Source organism: Tachyglossus aculeatus, chromosome 2 (genome assembly GCF_015852505.1).
Source record: "Tachyglossus aculeatus isolate mTacAcu1 chromosome 2, mTacAcu1.pri, whole genome shotgun sequence".
In the NCBI taxonomy this organism is placed as follows: Eukaryota; Metazoa; Chordata; class Mammalia; order Monotremata; family Tachyglossidae; genus Tachyglossus; species Tachyglossus aculeatus.
Window position 1 is genome coordinate 59454683 of NC_052067.1, and position 18205 is coordinate 59472887.

Consider the following 18205-nt stretch of genomic DNA (forward strand, 5'->3'; position numbering starts at 1 on the left):
AGGATAGGAGATGGATGCACCAAGAGGAGGTTTTTGCATCAAGTTACTTTCCCTTTCTCTTTGAGACCCCAGTTAGTCAATCTCCACTACCAAAATGAAAAAGGCCTTGAAGACCTCAGGAGGAGAAAGAAATGGCAAATTTATTGGCATGAAACACATCTCCTTTTTTCATCACAACTCCTCTCCCGTCTCCCTGAACACAATGGTCTTGAAGGCCTGGGGTGGTATCATAAGCAGGAGATTTGCTTGCATCACGCAAGTTTTACCTTTTTCTCTCATCCCAAATATTTTCTTTTCTCTCAAAATAAAAAGGCTATGGAAGGCTTGAAATGGCAAAATCCAGAGGAAACTTTTGTATGAAGTTTTTCATGCCAAATATATTATGTTTTATCTATCATTCATTCATTCAATCGTATTTACTGAGCACATACTGTGTGCAAAGCACTGTATTAAGTGCTTGGAAAGTACAAGTCAGCAAGTCAGTAGTAGGAGGAAGAGTAACAGTAGTAGTAATAGCATAGTATTTATTAAACAACTACTATGTGTAGAGCTCTGTACTAAGCACTGGGGGAAAAATACACAAATGAGTGTTAGACATGATCTCTGGCCCTTCAGGGGCTCAAAATCTTAGAATAAAACACAAGGATGGTAAGGCTGAGGTGGTTAAAAATAAAAGAGGAAATCTGCATGTGGGTCATATTTCCTTTCACTCCTCAAATGTTCTCTTTGCTGGCCTTAAAGGCCATACTTAGAGAAACAAATGAGAGGGGTTTTGGGTTTTTTTTTTGTTTTTTGGCATGAACCATTATTACTCCTTGTCCCTCTCCTACACTGAATACACTGACTCTGCAGGTCTTGAAAAGTTTAGCTAAGAGTATTTAAAGTCTGGAGATTATTTTGCATGAGGCAAATTTCTCCTTTTTCATCTTAAACTAACTTTCTCTTTTTTCACCTCAAGAACCCTCTTTCGAGGCCTCCAAGACCTTAGGTAAAGAAAAGCTGGAGATGGTTTCCAGGAAGAAATTTTCTCCTTTTTGACCTTAAATATTATCTTTTCTTGCCTTGAAGACCTTAGGTAGAGAAATCCAAGCTGGAGATGTTTGCATGAAGCAAATTTCCCCTTTTACACCTCAAACGTTCCCTCATTCAGGCTCAGTTCAAAGGCCTTGGGGGCCTGAGGTGGAGTTATGAACAGGAGATGTATCTGCAAGAAGCCAATTTCTCCTATAGGCCCCTCAAGTGTTCTCTTTTGAAGCCTTGCAGACCTTTAATACTTCGGAGAGGTTTTGCATGAAGCAAAATTCTCCATATTTTCAACCCATATATTGCCTTTTCAGGCTTCGAGACTTTAGGAAGAGAAAATGTAGCAGGAGTTTTTTTGTTTAAAGCAAATTTCCTCTTTTTCACCTCCAACATTCTCTTTGGTGGCCTTGAAGACCCCATAGATAGAGAAATAAAACTGGAGATTATTTCCTTGAAGCAAGTTTCTCCTTTGGCACAGCTAATATTCTCTCAAGACATAGAAGACCTTTGACAGAGAAATTAAACCTGGAGGCTGTTTGCATGAAGCCAATTTCTCCCTTTCTACCTCAAACATCTTTGTGAAGATCTCAAAGACCACCTTTGGTAGAGAAATGAAATCTGGAGAATTTTCGCATGGATCATATTTCTCCTCTGGCACCTCAACTACTCCTTATCTGTTCTGCAATACGAGGTCTCGGAGACATGAGGTGGGGGCTTAGGCACAGGAGATGTCTCGGCATCCAGAAAATCTCTCCTTTCCCTCCTCATCTATTTTCTTTGAAGGCCTTTGAATACTTACATAGGCAAATAAGTAGTAGAGGTTTTGTGTAGAGCAAAATCCTCCTTTTTTAACCCCATAGTATCTTTTCAGGCCATGAAGACCTTGGGAAGATAAATCCAAGCAGGAGATTGTTTGCGTAATGAAAACTATTTGCATTTTACCTCCATCTTCCTGGCCACAAAGACTTAGCTTACAGTGCTGGGAATTGGTTCAGAGCCTCTAAGGGTTTTGCCTTTATCCATTCTTTGCTGCATGAGCTGGAGCGAAGGTCTTCTTTCACTGCCATCTTCATTCCTCTGATATTCTGGGAGAAGCCGAGCCAATTGGAGGTTTGAAATTCAGGCTGCAGTCCTGTGGTGGAGAAGAAAACCCCTCCATTAGTGTTCTCTGTAGAGGTAGAGCGATCCACAATTACCCTGGCATCCTTTGTCCTCACCCTCATCATCATCATCATCATCATCAATCGTATTTATTGAGCACTTACTATGTGCAGAGCACTGTACTAAGCACTTGGGAAGTACAAATTGGCAACATATAGAGACAGTCCCTACCCAACAGTGGGCTCACAGTCTAAAAGGGGGAAACAGAGAACAAAACCAAACATACTAACAAAATAAAATAAATAGAATAGATATGTACAAATAAAATAAATAAATAAATAGAGTAAAAAATATGTACAAACATATATACATATATACAGGTGCAGTGCGGAAGGAAAGGAGGTAAGATGGGGGGGATTTAGAGGGGGACGAGGGCGAGAGGAAGGAAGGGGCTCAGTCTGGGAAGGCCTCCTGGAGGAGGTGAGCTCTCAGTAGGGCCTTGAAGGGAGGAAGAGAGCTAGCTTGGCGGATGGGCAGAGGGAGGGCATTCCAGGCCCGGGGGATGACGTGGGCCGGGGGTCGATGGCAGGACAGGCGAGAGCGAGGTACGGTGAGGAGATCAGCGGTGGAGGAGCGGAGGGTGCGGACTGGGCTGTAGAAGGAGAGAAGGGAGGTGAGGTAGGAGGGGGCGAGGTGATGGACAGCCTTGAAGCCCAGGGTGAGGAGTTTCTGCCTGATGCACAGATTGATTGGTAGCCACTGGAGATTTTTGAGGAGGGGAGTGATATGCCCAGAGCGTTTCTGGACAAAGATAATCCGGGCAGCAGCATGAAGTATGGATTGAAGTGGAGAGAGACACGAGGATGGGAGATGAGAGAGAAGGCTGATGCAGTAGTCCAGACGGGATAGGATGATAGCCTCGGCTTCAAGGCTGTCCATCACCTCACCCCCTCTTACCTCACCTCCCTTCTCTCCTTCTACAGCTCACCCCACACCCTCTGCTGCTAATCTCCTCACCATGCCTCGTTCTCGCCTGTCCTGCTGTCGACCCCCGGCCCACATCATCCCCCTGGCCTGGAATGCCCTCCCTCCCCACATCTGCCAAGCTAGCTCTCTTCCTCCTTTCAAGGCCCTACTGAGAGCTCACCTCCTCCAGGAGGCCTTCCCAGACTGAGCCCCCTCCTTCCTCTCCCCCTCCTCCGCCCTCCACCCTCCCCGCCTTACCTCCTTCCCTTCCCCACAGTACCTGTATATATATATATGTATATACATGTTTGTACGTATTTATTACTCTATTTATTTTACTTGTACATATCTATTCTATTTATTTTATTTTGTTAATATGTTTTGTTTTGTTCTCTGTCTCCCTCTTCTAGACTGTGAGCCCACTGTTGGGTAGGAACCGTCTTGATATGTTGCCACCTTGTACTTCCCAAGCACTTAGTACAGTGCTCTGCACACAGTAAGCGCTCAATAAATATGATTGATTTGTCAAATATTCCCCAAGGCGAGTCAAGGAATCTCTCACTGCCCTGAACGGTTGGTCGCACGCATGACTTTCTGGCCTTTCATTTTCTGGATTATCGTGCTCAGAGATGAAACACTGTTCCATAGGCAAGGATTCCAACTGGCGCCATGTGAGTGTGAGCATCCCCCTTCTCACTTCAGACAGTTGCTGAGATTGCTCTTCCCTTTGGCAAGCCTCAAAATCGCTTTAGACCTCTGTTAGCCCGCCCCCAAACCCTTCCCCCTCCTTGTTTCCTACCTTTGCTGCTGCCAGCATCTTTTCATCTAGCCCACCTCACCCTCCCATCGACTAGGCTTCTGCTGATGTCTGAGACTGCAGCTCTGCCTGGCTGGATGCTTGCTGGATGGGGCGCTCCCAGAGGTAGGTAGGTTAAGTCTCTGAAAGATATCATCCTGGGTTTGAGCCCATGAGCACAGACTATACCACCATTTTCACAAGATGCAGCAGCAATTCTTTTCCAGATCTCCTTCAGAATCACACCGCTTAAGGATATGCAAGAATTTTCTTGTCTCTCTTCTTAAACTAAAGCGAAACCTCATATGGAATATAAACCCAATCCCAATAGTCAGTCCTCTGATAGATGGAGTTCCAGGCTAATGTGTGTTCCTCCTTTGTAAGACCCAGGTAAGGGGAAATGCAGTGCAATGCGGGGTCCAGATGAGGTCAAACTCTGAACCCTACATACAAGAGAGGCAGCTTAGGCTTGTGGCTAGAGCCCGGGCCTGGGGGTCAGAAGGACCTGGGCTCTCATCCCGGCTCCGCCATTTGTCTGCTGGGTGACACTGTATAAGTCACTTCACTTCTCTGGGCCTCAGTTCTTGCATGTGTAAAATGGGGATTAAAACTGTGAGCCCATTTGGGCACTGACTGTGTCCAACCTGATTAGCTTGTATTTACCCCAGCGCTTTGTACAGTGCCTGGCACATAGGAGACATTTAACAAATACCAAAAAAAAAAAAAAAGGAGCAGCATGGCCAAGATGAAAGAGCATGGGACTGGGAGTCAGAGGACCTGGGTTCTAATCCTAGGTCTGCCAATTGATTGCTGTGCGACCTTGGGCAAGTCACTACACTTCTCTGTGCCTCAGTTTCCCAACTGTAAAATGGGGATTAAATACCTGTTCTTCCCCCTACTTAGACTGTGAGCCCCATGCAGGACAGGATTGTGTCTGATCTAATCAACTTGTACCTACCCCAACACGTAGAACAGTGTTTGACACATAGTAAGTGCTTAACGAATACCCTAAAAAAATTCAAACCTATTTCCTGGACCCTCAGGGGCTTGCAGTCTAAGAATAGCGGGGGTGCTCAAGATTGGCAGTGGCCAAATAAGTAAAGATTGAAATGGTATAATAATGATAGTGGTGTTTAAACACTTACAAGCCAGGCAATGTACTAAACATGAGGGTAGATATGAGATAATCATATCGGTCACAGTCTCTGTTCCGCATGTGACTCCCAGTGTAAGTCTTTTTTTTCTTTTTTAAATGGTATTGGTTAAGGGTTTACTATGATGATGATGATGGTATTTGTTAAGCGCTTACTATGTGCAAAGCACTGTTCATTCATTCATTCAATCGTATTTATTGAGCACTTACTGTGTGCAGAGCACTGTACTAAGCACTTGGAAAGTACAGGTTGGCAACATATAGAGACGGTCCCTTCCCAACAGTGGGATCACAGTCTAGAAGGGGGAGACAGAGAACAAAACACAAAACATATTAACAAAATAAAATAAATCAAATATGTACAAGTAAAATAAATAAATAAATAGAATAATAAATACGTACAAACATATATACATACATACAGGTGCTGTGGGGAAGGGAAGGAGGTAAGGCGGGGGGGATGGAGAGAGGGAGGAGGGGGAGAGGAAGGAGGGGGTTCAGTCTGAGAAGGCCTCCTGGAGGAGGTGAGCTCTCAGTAGGGCCTTGAAGGGAGGAAGAGAGCTAGCTTGGCAGATGTGGGGAGGAAGGGAATTCCAGGCCAGGGGGATGACGTGGGCTGGGGGTCGATGGCGGGACAGGCGAGAACGAGGCACGGTGAGGAGGTTAGTGGCAGAGGAGCGGAGGGTGCGGGGTGGGCTGTAGAAGGAGAGAAGGGAGGTGAGGTAGGAGGGGGTGAGGTAATGGAGAGCCTTGAAGCCGAGAATGAGGAGTTTCTGCCTGATGCGCAGGTTGATTGGTAGCCACTGGAGATTTTTGAGGAGGGGAGTAGCATGCCCAGAGCATTTCTGGACAAAGACAATCCAGGCAGTGGCGAGAAGTATGGATTGAAGTGGGGAGAGACAGGAGGATGGGAGATCGGAGAGGAGGCTGATACAGTAGTCCAGACAGGACAGGATGAGAGCTTGAACGAGCAGGGTAGCACTTTGGATGGAGAGGAATGGGCAGATATTGGCAATGTTGCAGAGGTGAGACCGGCAGGTTTTGGTGACAGCTTGGATGTGAGGGGTGAACAAGAGAGCGGAGTCGAGGATGACACCAAGGTTATGGGCTTGTGAGACGGGAAGGATGGTAGTGCCGTCAACAGTGATGGGAAAGTCAGGGAGAGGGCAGGGTTTGGGAGGGAAGACAAGGAGTTCAGTCTTGGACATGTTGAGCTTTAGGTGGCGGGCAGACATCCAGATGGAGATGTCCTGAAGGCAGGAGGAGATGTGAGCCTGGAGGGAGGGAGAGAGAGCAGGGGCAGAGATGTAGATTTGGGTGTCATCAGCCTAGAGATGATAGTTGAAGCTGTGGGAGCGAATGAGGTCACCAAAGGAGTGAGTGTACTCTATTCATTTTACTAGTACATATCTATTCTATTCATTTTATTTTGTTAATATGTTTGGTTTTGTTCTCTGTCTCCCCCTTCTAGACTGTGAGCCCACCGTTGGGTAGGGACCGTCTCTATATGTTGCCAACTTGTACTTCCCAAGCGCTTAATACAGTGCTCTGCACACAGTAAGCGCTCAATAAATATGATTGATTGATTGACTCTTCCAAGTGCTTAGTACAATGCTCTGTATAAAGTGCTCAATAAATATGATCGATTGATTGAACTGCGAGAAGGCAAGATTCTCCATCACTGTCCACTATTCCATTGAGACAGAATGTTTCTATCCAGAGTGTGGCAGGAGTGATGGACTGTGCAAAATCCAACAGGAAATAATCCGGGCAAATCCAGGAGTTCATGATCTCGGTCCGGAGATATCAATCAATCAATCAATCAATTGTATTTATTGAGCGCTTACTGTGTGCAGAGCACTGTACTAAGCACTTGGGAAGTACAAGTGGGCAACATATAGAGACGGTCCCTACACAACAGTGGGCTCCCAGTCTAGAAGGGGGAGACAGAGAACAAAACCAAACATATTAACAAAATAAAATAAATAGAATAGATATGTACAAGTAAAATAAATAAATAAATAAATAGAGTAATAAATATGTACAAATATATATACAGGTGCTGTGGGGAAGGGAAGCAGGTAAGACGGAGGGGATGGAGAGGGGGACGAGGGGGAGAGGAAGGAAGGGGCTCAGTCTGGGAAGGCCTCCTGGAGGAGGTGAGCTCTCAGTAGGGCCTTGAAGGGAGGAAGAGAGCTAGCTTGGCGGATGGGCAGAGGGAGGGCATTCCAGGCCCAGGGGATGACATGGGCCGGGGGGTTGACGGCGGGACAGGCGAGAACACGGCACGGTGAGGAGATTAGCAGCAGAGGAGCGGAGGGTGCGGGCTGGGCTGTAGAAGGAGAGAAGGGAGGTGAGGTAGGAGGGGGCGAGGTGATGGAGGGCCTTGAAGCTGAGAGTGAGGATTATGTCTTGTCTGGATCACACAGGTGAGTTCAACACCCATCTAACTCCCTGAGCCTTTGCCAGTAAGGGGGAGCCTGAGAGTGGGTGTGTGGTGGCCAGGGCTTCCAGACTGGAAGCTCCTTAGAGGCAGGGAACGTGACTGCCAACACTGTTGTATTGGCCTACTCCCAAGCGCTTAGGACAGTGGTCTGCACACACTTAACTACTCAATCAATGCCATTGATTGAGTGACTATAGCCTGTCTTTCTAGCCTGTAAGCTTGTTATGGGCAGGGAATGTGACTGCTGATTCACTTGTAGCGTACTGTTCCAAGTGCTCTGTACAGGGCAGGGAATGTGTCTGTTAATTCAGTTGTAGTGTAGAGTACAGCATGGCTCAGTGGAAAGAGCATGGGCTTTGGAGTTAGAGGTCAGGGGTTCAAATCCCGGCTCCACCAACTGTCAGCTCTGTGATTTTGGGCATGTCACTTCTCTGGGCCTCAGTTCCCTCATCTGTAAAATGGGATTAATGTGAGCCCCCGTGGGACAACCTGATCACCCTGTAACCTCTCCAGCACTTAGAACAATACTTGGCACATGGTAAGTGCTTAATAAATGCCATTATTATTATTATTATTACCAAGCACTTAGTGCTCTGAACATAGAAAGTGCTCAATAAATACCACTAATTGATTGATCGTTTTACTATAGACACTCCCTCTAGACTGTAAACTCACTATGGGCAGGGAATGTGTGTGCTAATTAATAAGAATAATAATGATGGCATTTGTTAAGCGCTTACTACATGCAAAGCACTGTTCTAAGCACTGGGGAGGTTACAAGGCGATCAGGTTTTCCCATGGGGGGCTCACGGTCTTAATCTCCATTTTACAGATGAGGTCACTGAGGCACAGAGAAGTTAAGTGACTTGCCCAAAGTCACACAGCTGACACTTGGCGGAGCCGGGATTTGAATCCATGACCTCTGACCCCAGAACCCGGGCTCTTTCCACTAAGCCACGCTGCTTTTCTAATTCTGTTGGAGTGTACTTTCACAAGAGCTTAGTCCAGTGCTCAGCACATAGAAGGCACTTAATAAATTCTATTGATTGATTGGAAACTAATTCCCTAGGATTTTCCTGGTGAGATCTGCTTCTTGTCAGGAATTCTCCACGGGGTACTGGTTCTTCAGGGGGGAAAGAATCCCTGAGAATTGGGTTGACATTTAGAAACAACTGAAGGGTAGGGTGGGAAGAGAGACACACAGACCCCCTTCCCTTTCCCCAGTCTTGAATTTGCTGGACTGCCAGGCTAGACAGCTTTGGCGCTTGGTGATGTGTTAGTACAGTAGCCACTGGTGCTCTCTGTTCTGAGAGGTGGGCACAGTCAAAAGGACCATAAGCTCACTGTGGACAGGGAATGTCCGTTATATTGTTGTATTGGACTCTCCCAAGAGCTTAGTACAGTGCTCTGCACACAGTAAGCACTCAAAAAATGGAAATGACTGACTGACTAAACCACTGAGGGCTCCCATCTGTGCTGAGGGAAGGGGAAAGAAACCTACCTTGATAAGGAAACTGAGTCTCAGGGAGGAGATGGAATTGGGCCCAGAGCCTCTCAGAGGGGCTATCTAGGTGAAAACTGATTTTCTTAGTGCCACATGAGTAGATTGGGTGTTGGCGCACAGGCCTGAGAGTCGGGTCATGGGTTCTCATGCCCCTTCTGCCACTTGTCTGCTGTGTGACCTTGGGCAAGTTATTTAACTTCTGTGTGCCTTGGTTCCCTCATCTATAAAATGGGTATTAAGATTATGAACCCAATGTGGAACAGGGATTGTGTCCAAGTCGATTATCTTGTCCCTACCCTAGAGCTTAAAAAGTGTTCAGCGCTTAAGACCATTATCCTGTTATTCCCCAACCCCCTCCTCTGAACACCTTCCTTTCCCCGCACTCCTTTGATAGCCTCCATTTCCCCTCCCCTTCAGCTAGCATTCACTGATTGAGCCCCCCTCCTTTCATTTATTCCTCCCGTCTTTCCTTCTTCTCCTTTCCATTTCAACTTTGCCCTGGGCAGGAAGGTGAAGCTTGTGGGATTTAGAGTGGGCCAGTTTAGAGGATTGCCTTCATCAATAAGCTCTAAATGGGACCCGTTGGCTTTGTTGGCCTTGAACTGGTTAAACGTAACATTACTCTTTTAGGGGAGGGCTTGGTATCTGTTTAGGATGGGTTATTCTAGAGACGTGCGCACGCACACTCTCTCTCTCTCTCTCTCTCTCTCTCGGGCTCAGAGCTTGAAAGAAACTGATAGCTGAGAGGTCTCACTGCTTCTGGTGAATACGAATCCAAAGAGGGACACATGTTGGGTTGGAAGATGGGGAAAAGAGGGAGGGGACATGGCCTGTGAGCCTGGTGGTTTGTCCTCCTGTCTTCATCTTCTCCCAGGACAGCTACTGAGAGGGCCCAGCCCAGTGGACACAGGGACCTGGAAGAGTTCCTTGGTGAATCCTGCTTAGTCAGCAGGGAGGAGGGAGGAGCTCCCAGTTTACTTTATCTTTGTTTTTCCTATTCTCCCCTCCCTCACTAGCCCCCAAATAGTAGATGCCCTCACTGCCCTGAAGGCCCTCCCATTGACCAGAAAAAAAGCTTTAATACTAACTGGAAATGTGACTGATGTTACCGGCTGGCCTTTCAGTTCCACTGCAAATCCACGATATGGGTAAACTGAGAAGAGCCTGGGAAGCTTTCTGGGCCATATACTGCTGATATCCATGCCCAACAGAGCTCAAGACATGTAATAATAATAATAATAATAATAATAAGCACTGGGGGAAAATACAAGCACTGGGAAAATACAAGGTAATCAGGTCAGGCACTATCTCTGTCTCTACAATGTGCATAAGAAGGAGAACATGTGTTGAATCCCCATTTTACAGATGAGGTAACTGAGGCAGAGAAGTTCAGTGACTTGCCCAAGGTCACACAGCAGGCATGTGGTGAAGGTGGGATTAGAACCCAGTTCCTCTGACTCCCAGGCCTGAGCTCTTACCACTAGGCCACGCTGCTCATCATTGCAGGTCCAAAGATGAAACTGAACCAGTCCTGAGTCAGGAGAAGCACTGAACCAAAGGGGCCATAAATTATGCCCCAAAGCCAGGAGCAACTACAAGCCCCACTACCCTCACCCCCACCAATGGGAGCTAGTCAGTTAGCCCAGCCTATTGTTTGGGCACTTACTGTGTGCAGAGCACTGGACTGAGCAGTTGGGAAAATAAAATGTAAAAGACATATTCCCTAACCAGAATGCGCTTGCAATCTAGAGGGGGAGGCAGGCTTTAACATAAATTAATTAAATTACAGATATGTAAATAAGTGCTGTGGAGCTGGTTACAGGGGCTGGGCAGTGAATAAGGAGAGCGAGTCAGAATGATGCATAAAGGAGTGGAAGAACAGGAAAAGAGGAAGGCCTCTTGAAGAGATGTGCCTTCAATAAGGTTTTGAAGGTGGGGAGAGTCACTGTGGGCCATTCACTCAGTCGTATTTATTGAGCACTTACACTGTACTGAGTGCTTGGGAGAGTACAGTACAGCAATAAACAGCCAAATTCCCTGACACAATGGACTTACAGTCTAGAGTAGGGGAGACAGGCATCAATACAGATACATAAAATGACATATTTACAAAAGTGCTGTGGGGCTGCAAAGGGCAAAGAGCAAAGGGAGCAAGTCAGGGTGACCCAGAAGGGAGTGGGAGATGAGGAATAGTGGGGCTTAGTCTGGGAAGGCCTCTTGGAGATGTGCCTTCAATAAGTCTTTGAAGAGGGGGGAAAGTAATTGTCAGATTTCATCAGGGAAGGCATTCAAGGCCAGAAGCAGGACATGGGCTAGGGGTTGGTGGCGAGATAAGTGAGATAGTGGCACAGTGAGAAGGTTAGCACTAGAGCAGCAAAGCATGCAGGCTGGGTTGTAGAAGGAGAGAAGTGAGGTGAGGTAGGAGGGGGCAAGGTGGTGGAGTGCTTTAAAGCCAATGTTGACGAGTTTTTGTTTGATGCGGAGGTGGATGGGCAACCACTGGAGTTTTTTGAGGAACAGGTGTCATGTCCTGAATTCATTCATTCATTCATTCAATCATATTTATTGAGCGCTTACTGTGTGCACAGCACTGTACTAAGCATTTGGGAAATACAAGTCGGCAACATATAGAAATGGTCCCTACCCAACAATGGGCTCACAGTCTAGAAGGGGGAGATAGACAACAAAACAGAACATGTAGATTGGTGTCAAAATCATTAGAACAAATAGAATTAAGGCCATTTGCACATCATTAACAAAATAAATAAAATAGTAAATATGTACAAGTAAAATAAATAGAGTAATAAATCTGTACAAGGATATATACAAGTGCTGTGGGGCCAGGAAGGAGGTAGGGTGGGGGGAATGGGGAGGAGGAGAGGAAAAAAGGGGCTCAGTCTGGGAAGGCCTCTTGGAGGAAGTGAGCTCTCAGTAGGGCTTTGAAGTGAGGAAGAGAGCTAGCTTGGTGGATGTGTGGAGGGAGGAAATTCCAGGCCAGTGGAAGAACGTGGGCTGGGGGTCGACGGCAGGACAGGCAAGAACGAGGTACAGTGAGGAGGTTAGCAGCAGAGGAGGGGAGGGTGCAGGCTGGGCTGTAGGAGAGAAGGGAGGTGAGGTAGGAGGGGGCGAGGGGATGGAGAGCCATGAAGCCAAGAGTGAGGAGTTTTTGCTTGATGCATAGGTTGACAGGCAGCCTCTGGAGATTTTTGAGGAGGGGAGTAACATGCCCAGAGCATTTCTGCATAAAGATGATCTGGGCAGCAGAGTGAAGTATAGACTAAAGTAAGGAGAGACAGGAGGATGGGAGATCAGAGAGGAGGCTGCTGCAGTAATCCAGTCGGGATTGGATGAGAGATTGAACCAGCAAGGGAGCGATTTGGATGGAGAGGAAAGGGTGGATCTTGGCGATGTTGTGGAGGTGAGACCGGCAGGTTTTGGTGATGGATTGGATGTGTGGGGTGAACGAGAGAGCTGAGTCGAGGATGACACCAAGGTTGAGGGCTTGTGAGACGGGAAGGATGGTAGTGCCATCTACAGTGACGGGAAAATCAGGGAGAGGGCAGGGTTTGGGAGGGAAGATAAGGAGTTCAGTCTTGGACATACTGAGTTTTAGATGGTGGGAAGACATCCAGATGGAGAAGCCCTGAAGGCAGGAGGAGACACAAGACTGGAGGGAGGGAAAGAGAGACAGGGGCAGAGATGTAGATTTGGGTGTCATCAGCATAGAGATGATAGTTGAAGCCGTGGGAGCGAATGAGTTCACCAAGGGAGTGAGTATAGAGAACAGAAGGGCACCAAGAATTGACCCTTGAGGAACTCCTACAGTAAGGGGATGGGAAGGGGATGAGGAGCCCGCAGAGGAGACTGAGAATGAATGGCCAGAGAGATGAGGAGAACCAGGAGAGGACGGAGTCTGTGAAGCCACGGTTGGAGAGCATGTTGAGGAGAAGGGGGTGGTCCACAGTGTCGAAGGCAGCTGAGAGGTCGAGGCGGATTAGGATAGAATAGGAGCCATAGGATTTGGCAAGAAGGAGGTCACTGTTGACCTTTGAGAAGGCAATTTCGGTGGAGTGTAGGGGACGGAAGCTAGATTGGAGGGGTTCAAGAAGAGAGTTGGCGTTGAGGAATTCAAGGCAGCGGGTGTAAAAGACTCATTCTAGAATTTTGGAAAGGAATGGTAGGAGGGAGATAGGGCGATAACTAGACGAGGAGATGGGGTCAAGAGAAGGTTTTTTTAGGATGGGGAAGATGTGGACATGTTTGAAGGCAGAGGGGAAGGAACCAGTGGAGAGTGAGTGGTTGAAGATGGAAGTTAAGGAGGGGAGGAGGGAAGGGGCGAGAGATTTCATAAGATGAGAGGGAATGGGGTCTGAAGCACAGGTGGATGGAGTAGCACTTGTGAGGAGGGAGATCTCATCTTGAGAGAAGGGAGTTGGAAAACGGGGAGGAGTGACTTTGGGGAGCTCAGATCTGATGGAGTCAATTTTACTAATGAAGTAGGAGGCCAGATCATTGAGGGTGAGGGATGGAAGAGGGGGAGGAACAGGCAGCCTGAGAAGCGAGTTAAATGTATGGAAGAGCTGATGGGGGGAGCTACCAAAATCTCCTTCAGGTGTCTGGCAGAGGAGCCTAAAGCTTCACTCCTGGGGAAGTCAGTTGTTAATGGGCTTCTCCACCGGTCCTGGCTGAGACCCATTTAGGGGTTGAGGAAACTGGCCCTGGAAGAGACAAGTGAATTAATGAGCCCGAGGGGCCGGGTTCCCCCATCCTGCCCTCTGAGGTCCTCATCTGTTACCGCACACAGTCTACAAGAGCAACAGTTCTCAGAGCTGGAGATGGAAGAGTAGGCAACTGCAGACAACCTGGCTTTTTATTTGCTGTTTTCCCCCTTATGCCCCCAAAACAGTCACCACCCCACCTAAGCTGACAGCAACTTTCTGCCCTTTCAATTGTTAGTGGGCCCCCTCAGAAACCCAGCTCTGTTACTCAAGGAGGGGCTCCTGAGGTTGGAGCTAGTTGGGTAGATTTGGGAGCCATTCACATAGAGGTGGTAGTTGAAGGTATGTGAACTCTCCAATGGAGTGTTGTGAATTGAGAAGAGACAAGATGCAGTGTGGCCTCGTGGATAGAGCCCGGGTCTGGGAGTCAGAAGGATCTGTGTTCTAATCTGCCTCCTCTACTTGTCTTTTCTGTGACCTTGGGCAAGTCACTTCACTTCTCTGTGTCTCAATTATCTCATCTGTATAATGGGGATTTAGACTGTTAAGCCCCATGTAGGACGTGGACTGTGTCCAACCCTATTAGCTTGTAACTACCCCAGGGCTCAGTACAATCTTGGATATCTAGTAAGGTAGGGACCATCTCTATATGTTGCCAACTTGTACTTCCCAAGCGCTTAGTACAGTGCTCTGCACACAGTAAATGCTCAATAAATATGATTGAATGAATGAATGAATGAAAGAGCTTGACACATACCATAAAAAAGTTGAGGGGGGGCGGTCGGAGGGGGAACCAGAAATGAGTCTGGAAGGACATCCAAAGTTAGGGAATAGGAAGCAGAACAGACAATTAAAGTAGTAGTAGACTGTAAGCTCTTTGTGGGCAGGGAATGTGCCTGCCAACTTTGTGTTAGTGCTTAGTATGATTGATTAATTTATTAATAATAATACCTCTTACTAAGCAGTTATTGTGTGCAAACCTCAGGACTGAGTGCTGGGAAAGAATACATGGGTATAATAGAAACACAGTCAACATAAAAGATCAAGACAGGGAGAGAAAGTGGAGGTTGGCCTAGAAGGGAGCTTTCTGATTCTTCCTTCTGTAAATTTACGCTTTAAAATAGATAAAACAGACATTGAACAGGGTTATCTCTCAGTTAAGGCAGAATATGGCAACTGTGTCAGGAACCCTATTCAAGCAAACACTGTGGTCTAGTGGAAAGGGCACAGTCCTGGGAGTCAGAAGGGATTAGGCTCTAATCCCAGCTCTGCTACATGTCTGCTGTGTGATATTGGGCAAATGACTTCACTTCTCTGTGACTCAGTTACCTCACCTCATCTGTAAAATGGAAATTAAGACTGTAAACCCTATGTAGGACATGGACTGTGTCCAACCTTGTATCTTTCAGTGCTTGGCACATAGTAAGCACTTAACAAATGCCATTAAAAAGAGAGAATTAGCCAATGTAAATACCATAACAGCCTCCTCACAGGTCTCCCTGCCTCCATCCTCTCCCCCTTTCAGTCTATTCTACACTGGAGTCTCTACTGCTTGGATAATCTGCTTGATGTGTCTCTTGACACCCATTTTTTCCACTCCTCAAAAACTTCCAATGGGTCCCCCCACATCCTGCTCTGCATCTAGCAAAATCTCTAAACAATTGGCTTCAAGGTAATCTACCAGTTCTCCCTATTTTACACACCGTCTGTACTTGCTACACCCTAACACATTTTCCCCTCAAACTGCCCTTCCAGCTGTACCTTGACTCACCCACCTGCTCCCGAAAGCTGTTTTCCAGCCTCCAACTCCCTGCCTGCAAAATCCACCAGATCCCAGTTTTCTTCATCTTCAAAGCTCTCCTAAAAATCCAAACTTCAGGAATTCTTCCCCAAATAATTCACACACAACACCCTTTGCACCTGCAAATTTTATTCTATTTGTATCCTCAGCTCTTTTATATGCATATTTTCATCTGGTTTCTCATTTGTTTATTCAATTATTTCTTCTAATGATCCTAGTTATACGATAAATCATATGCACGTTATTTATAAGCCATTTTTGTCTGATCCCCCATTACATTGTAAACTCCCTGAAGCAGAGAATATGACTTGTTTCAGTTGTGCTTTCCTACTTGGATACCATATATTGATTGATACTGGACCAATTTGTTTTCCAGAACCAGCAGCTCCTGGACTCTATTGGAACATGGATTAGGAACCTCCTTCCAGTACCATTATTATTATTATCAAGTGCCATCGAGTTATTTCTGATTCATAGTGACTCTATGGATACATTTTCTCCAGAACGTCCTGTCTTCTGCCATAACCCGTGAGTACTTCAATTTTTTCTTCCTCTTTTCTCCTTTTTTTTAATGGAATTTGTTAAAGGCTTACTGTGTGCCAGGTACAGTGCTAAGTGCTGGGATAGATACAAGCTAATCAGGTTGGACACAGTCCATGTCCCACATGGTATTCATTCTTTCATTCATCCATTCAATCATATTTATTGAGAGCTTACTGTGTGCAGAGCACTGTACTAAGCTCTTGGGAGAGTACAATAGAACAGTAAACAGACACATTCCCTGACCAAAATGAGCTTGTAGTCTGGGGGCTCACATTCTTAATCCCCATTTTACAGATGAGGTAACTGAGAAACAGAGAAGTTAAGTGACTTGACAAGGTCACACAGCAGACAAGTGGTGAAGCTGGGATTAGAACTCGGGCTCTCTGACTCCCAGGCCCTTGCTCGATCCACTGGACCACCCCATTCTCTTCTTCTGTTATACTGACCCCAGTGTATCCCAGCACTGGCACACCCTAGTCAGTCCTAATAACAGCACCACTGCAATCAAAGATTCATTAATGGGTATTCATATAATACAATATTTACTGTTCATGGTTTCTGTACCTGGAAAGAACACACATAGCTTATTTAAAATCAAGGCCTTCCTAAGGAGGAACCTATTGGAAAGAGAACAGAACTGGGAGTCAGAAGGCCTGGGTTCTAATCCTGCCTCTGCCACTTGCTTGCTTTGTGGCCTTGGGCAAATCACAACTCTGTACTTGGGACGACCTGATAAACTTGTATCTCCCCCAGGGCTTGGCACATGGTAAGCGCTTAAATGCTATCATTATTACTCAGAAGCCTCATCTGTAAAATTGGGATGAATACCTTTCATTCAATTGTATCTGTTGAGCGCTTATTGGGTGCAAGGCACTGTACTAAGTGCTTACCAGTTCTCTCTATCCCTCAGATTGTAACCTACAAGTGGGACAGGGACTGTGCTTGATCTGATTATCCTGACTCTACCCCCAAATAACCCAATTTCTACTTCCTCCATCACCAAGTTTTTTCTTGTAGGCAACTAAGAGTTAGCCAAGGGATTCACATGCTTGCTTCTCAGCTCTTCTTTCCTGGACCACCTTCTGACTGAGGAGACCCAAAGCAGCTAGAGGGGCAGAGTAGTTAACTACAAACAGTAAGGGCTGCAGAGGGCCTTTTTGAGAAACATTGCAGCCTAATGAATAGAGCACGGGCCTGGGAGTCAAAAGGACTTGCATTCTAAACCTGTCTCTGCCATTTCATTCATTAATTCAAACACATTTATTTAGTACTTACTGTGTGCAGAGCACTGCAGGAAGCACTTGGAAGAGTGTGATAACAATAAACAGACATATCCCCTGCCCACGACGAGCTTACTTGTCTGCTGTGTGACCTTGGGCGAGTCACCTCACTTCTCTGTGCTTCAGTTCCCCCACCTGTAAAACGGAGATTAAGATTGTGAGCCCATGTGGGACATGGTCTCTGTCCAACCTGATTAGCTTGTGTCTATCTCCTCCTTTAGTGCAGCTCCTCGGCACATAGTAAGCGCTTAGTAATCAATCAATCAATCGTATTTATTGAGCGCTTACTGTGTGCAGAGCACTGTACTAAGCGCTTGGGAAGTACAAGTTGGCAACATATAGAGACAGTGCCTACCCAACAGTGGGCTCACAGTCGTACTCTGCACATAGTAATTGCTCAAAAAGTACGACTGAGAGAATAGCATAACAAAAAACAGGGCCTCCAGGCTGAGCCTCTTAACAAGCACTATTGTCATCAAAGGTATTTTATTTTTAGAGCAAATTTCGGGGCTAACAGAAGTCCGTTCTTCTCCCAACAATATCTCCTTGGCCCTTCCCCACCGGGGCATGCTCGGGGGACCCTCCCTCGGCCCCCAAACCCCTACATCCCTCCCTCCTGCTGGGAAACCGGGCAGGCGGTGAATGGAACAAGCCCACTCCTCACCCTGGGCTTCAAGGCTCTCCATCCCCTCGCCCCCTCCTACCTCACCTCCCTTCTCTCCTTCTACAGCCCAGCCCGCACCCTCCGCTCCTCCGCCGCTAATCTCCTCACCGTACCTCGTTCTCGCCTGTCCCGCCATCGACCCCCGGCCCACGTCATCCCCCGGGCCTGGAATGCCCTCCCTCTGCCCATCTGCCAAGCTAGCTCTCTTCC

At 46.8% G+C, this 18205-nt stretch overlaps 1 long non-coding RNA gene across 1 annotated transcript; it reads right to left on the minus strand.

The window, feature by feature from the left end:
• Nucleotides 1-555: 555 nt before the first annotated feature.
• Nucleotides 556-17362, minus strand: LOC119919904. The gene is made up of 3 exons (XR_005447741.1): nt 17327-17362; nt 3890-4029; nt 556-2155 (listed from the first exon to the last, which is right to left on the minus strand). It is a non-coding gene; the product is annotated as an uncharacterized LOC119919904 (long non-coding RNA).
• Between the last annotated feature and the right edge of the window lie 843 nt (nt 17363-18205).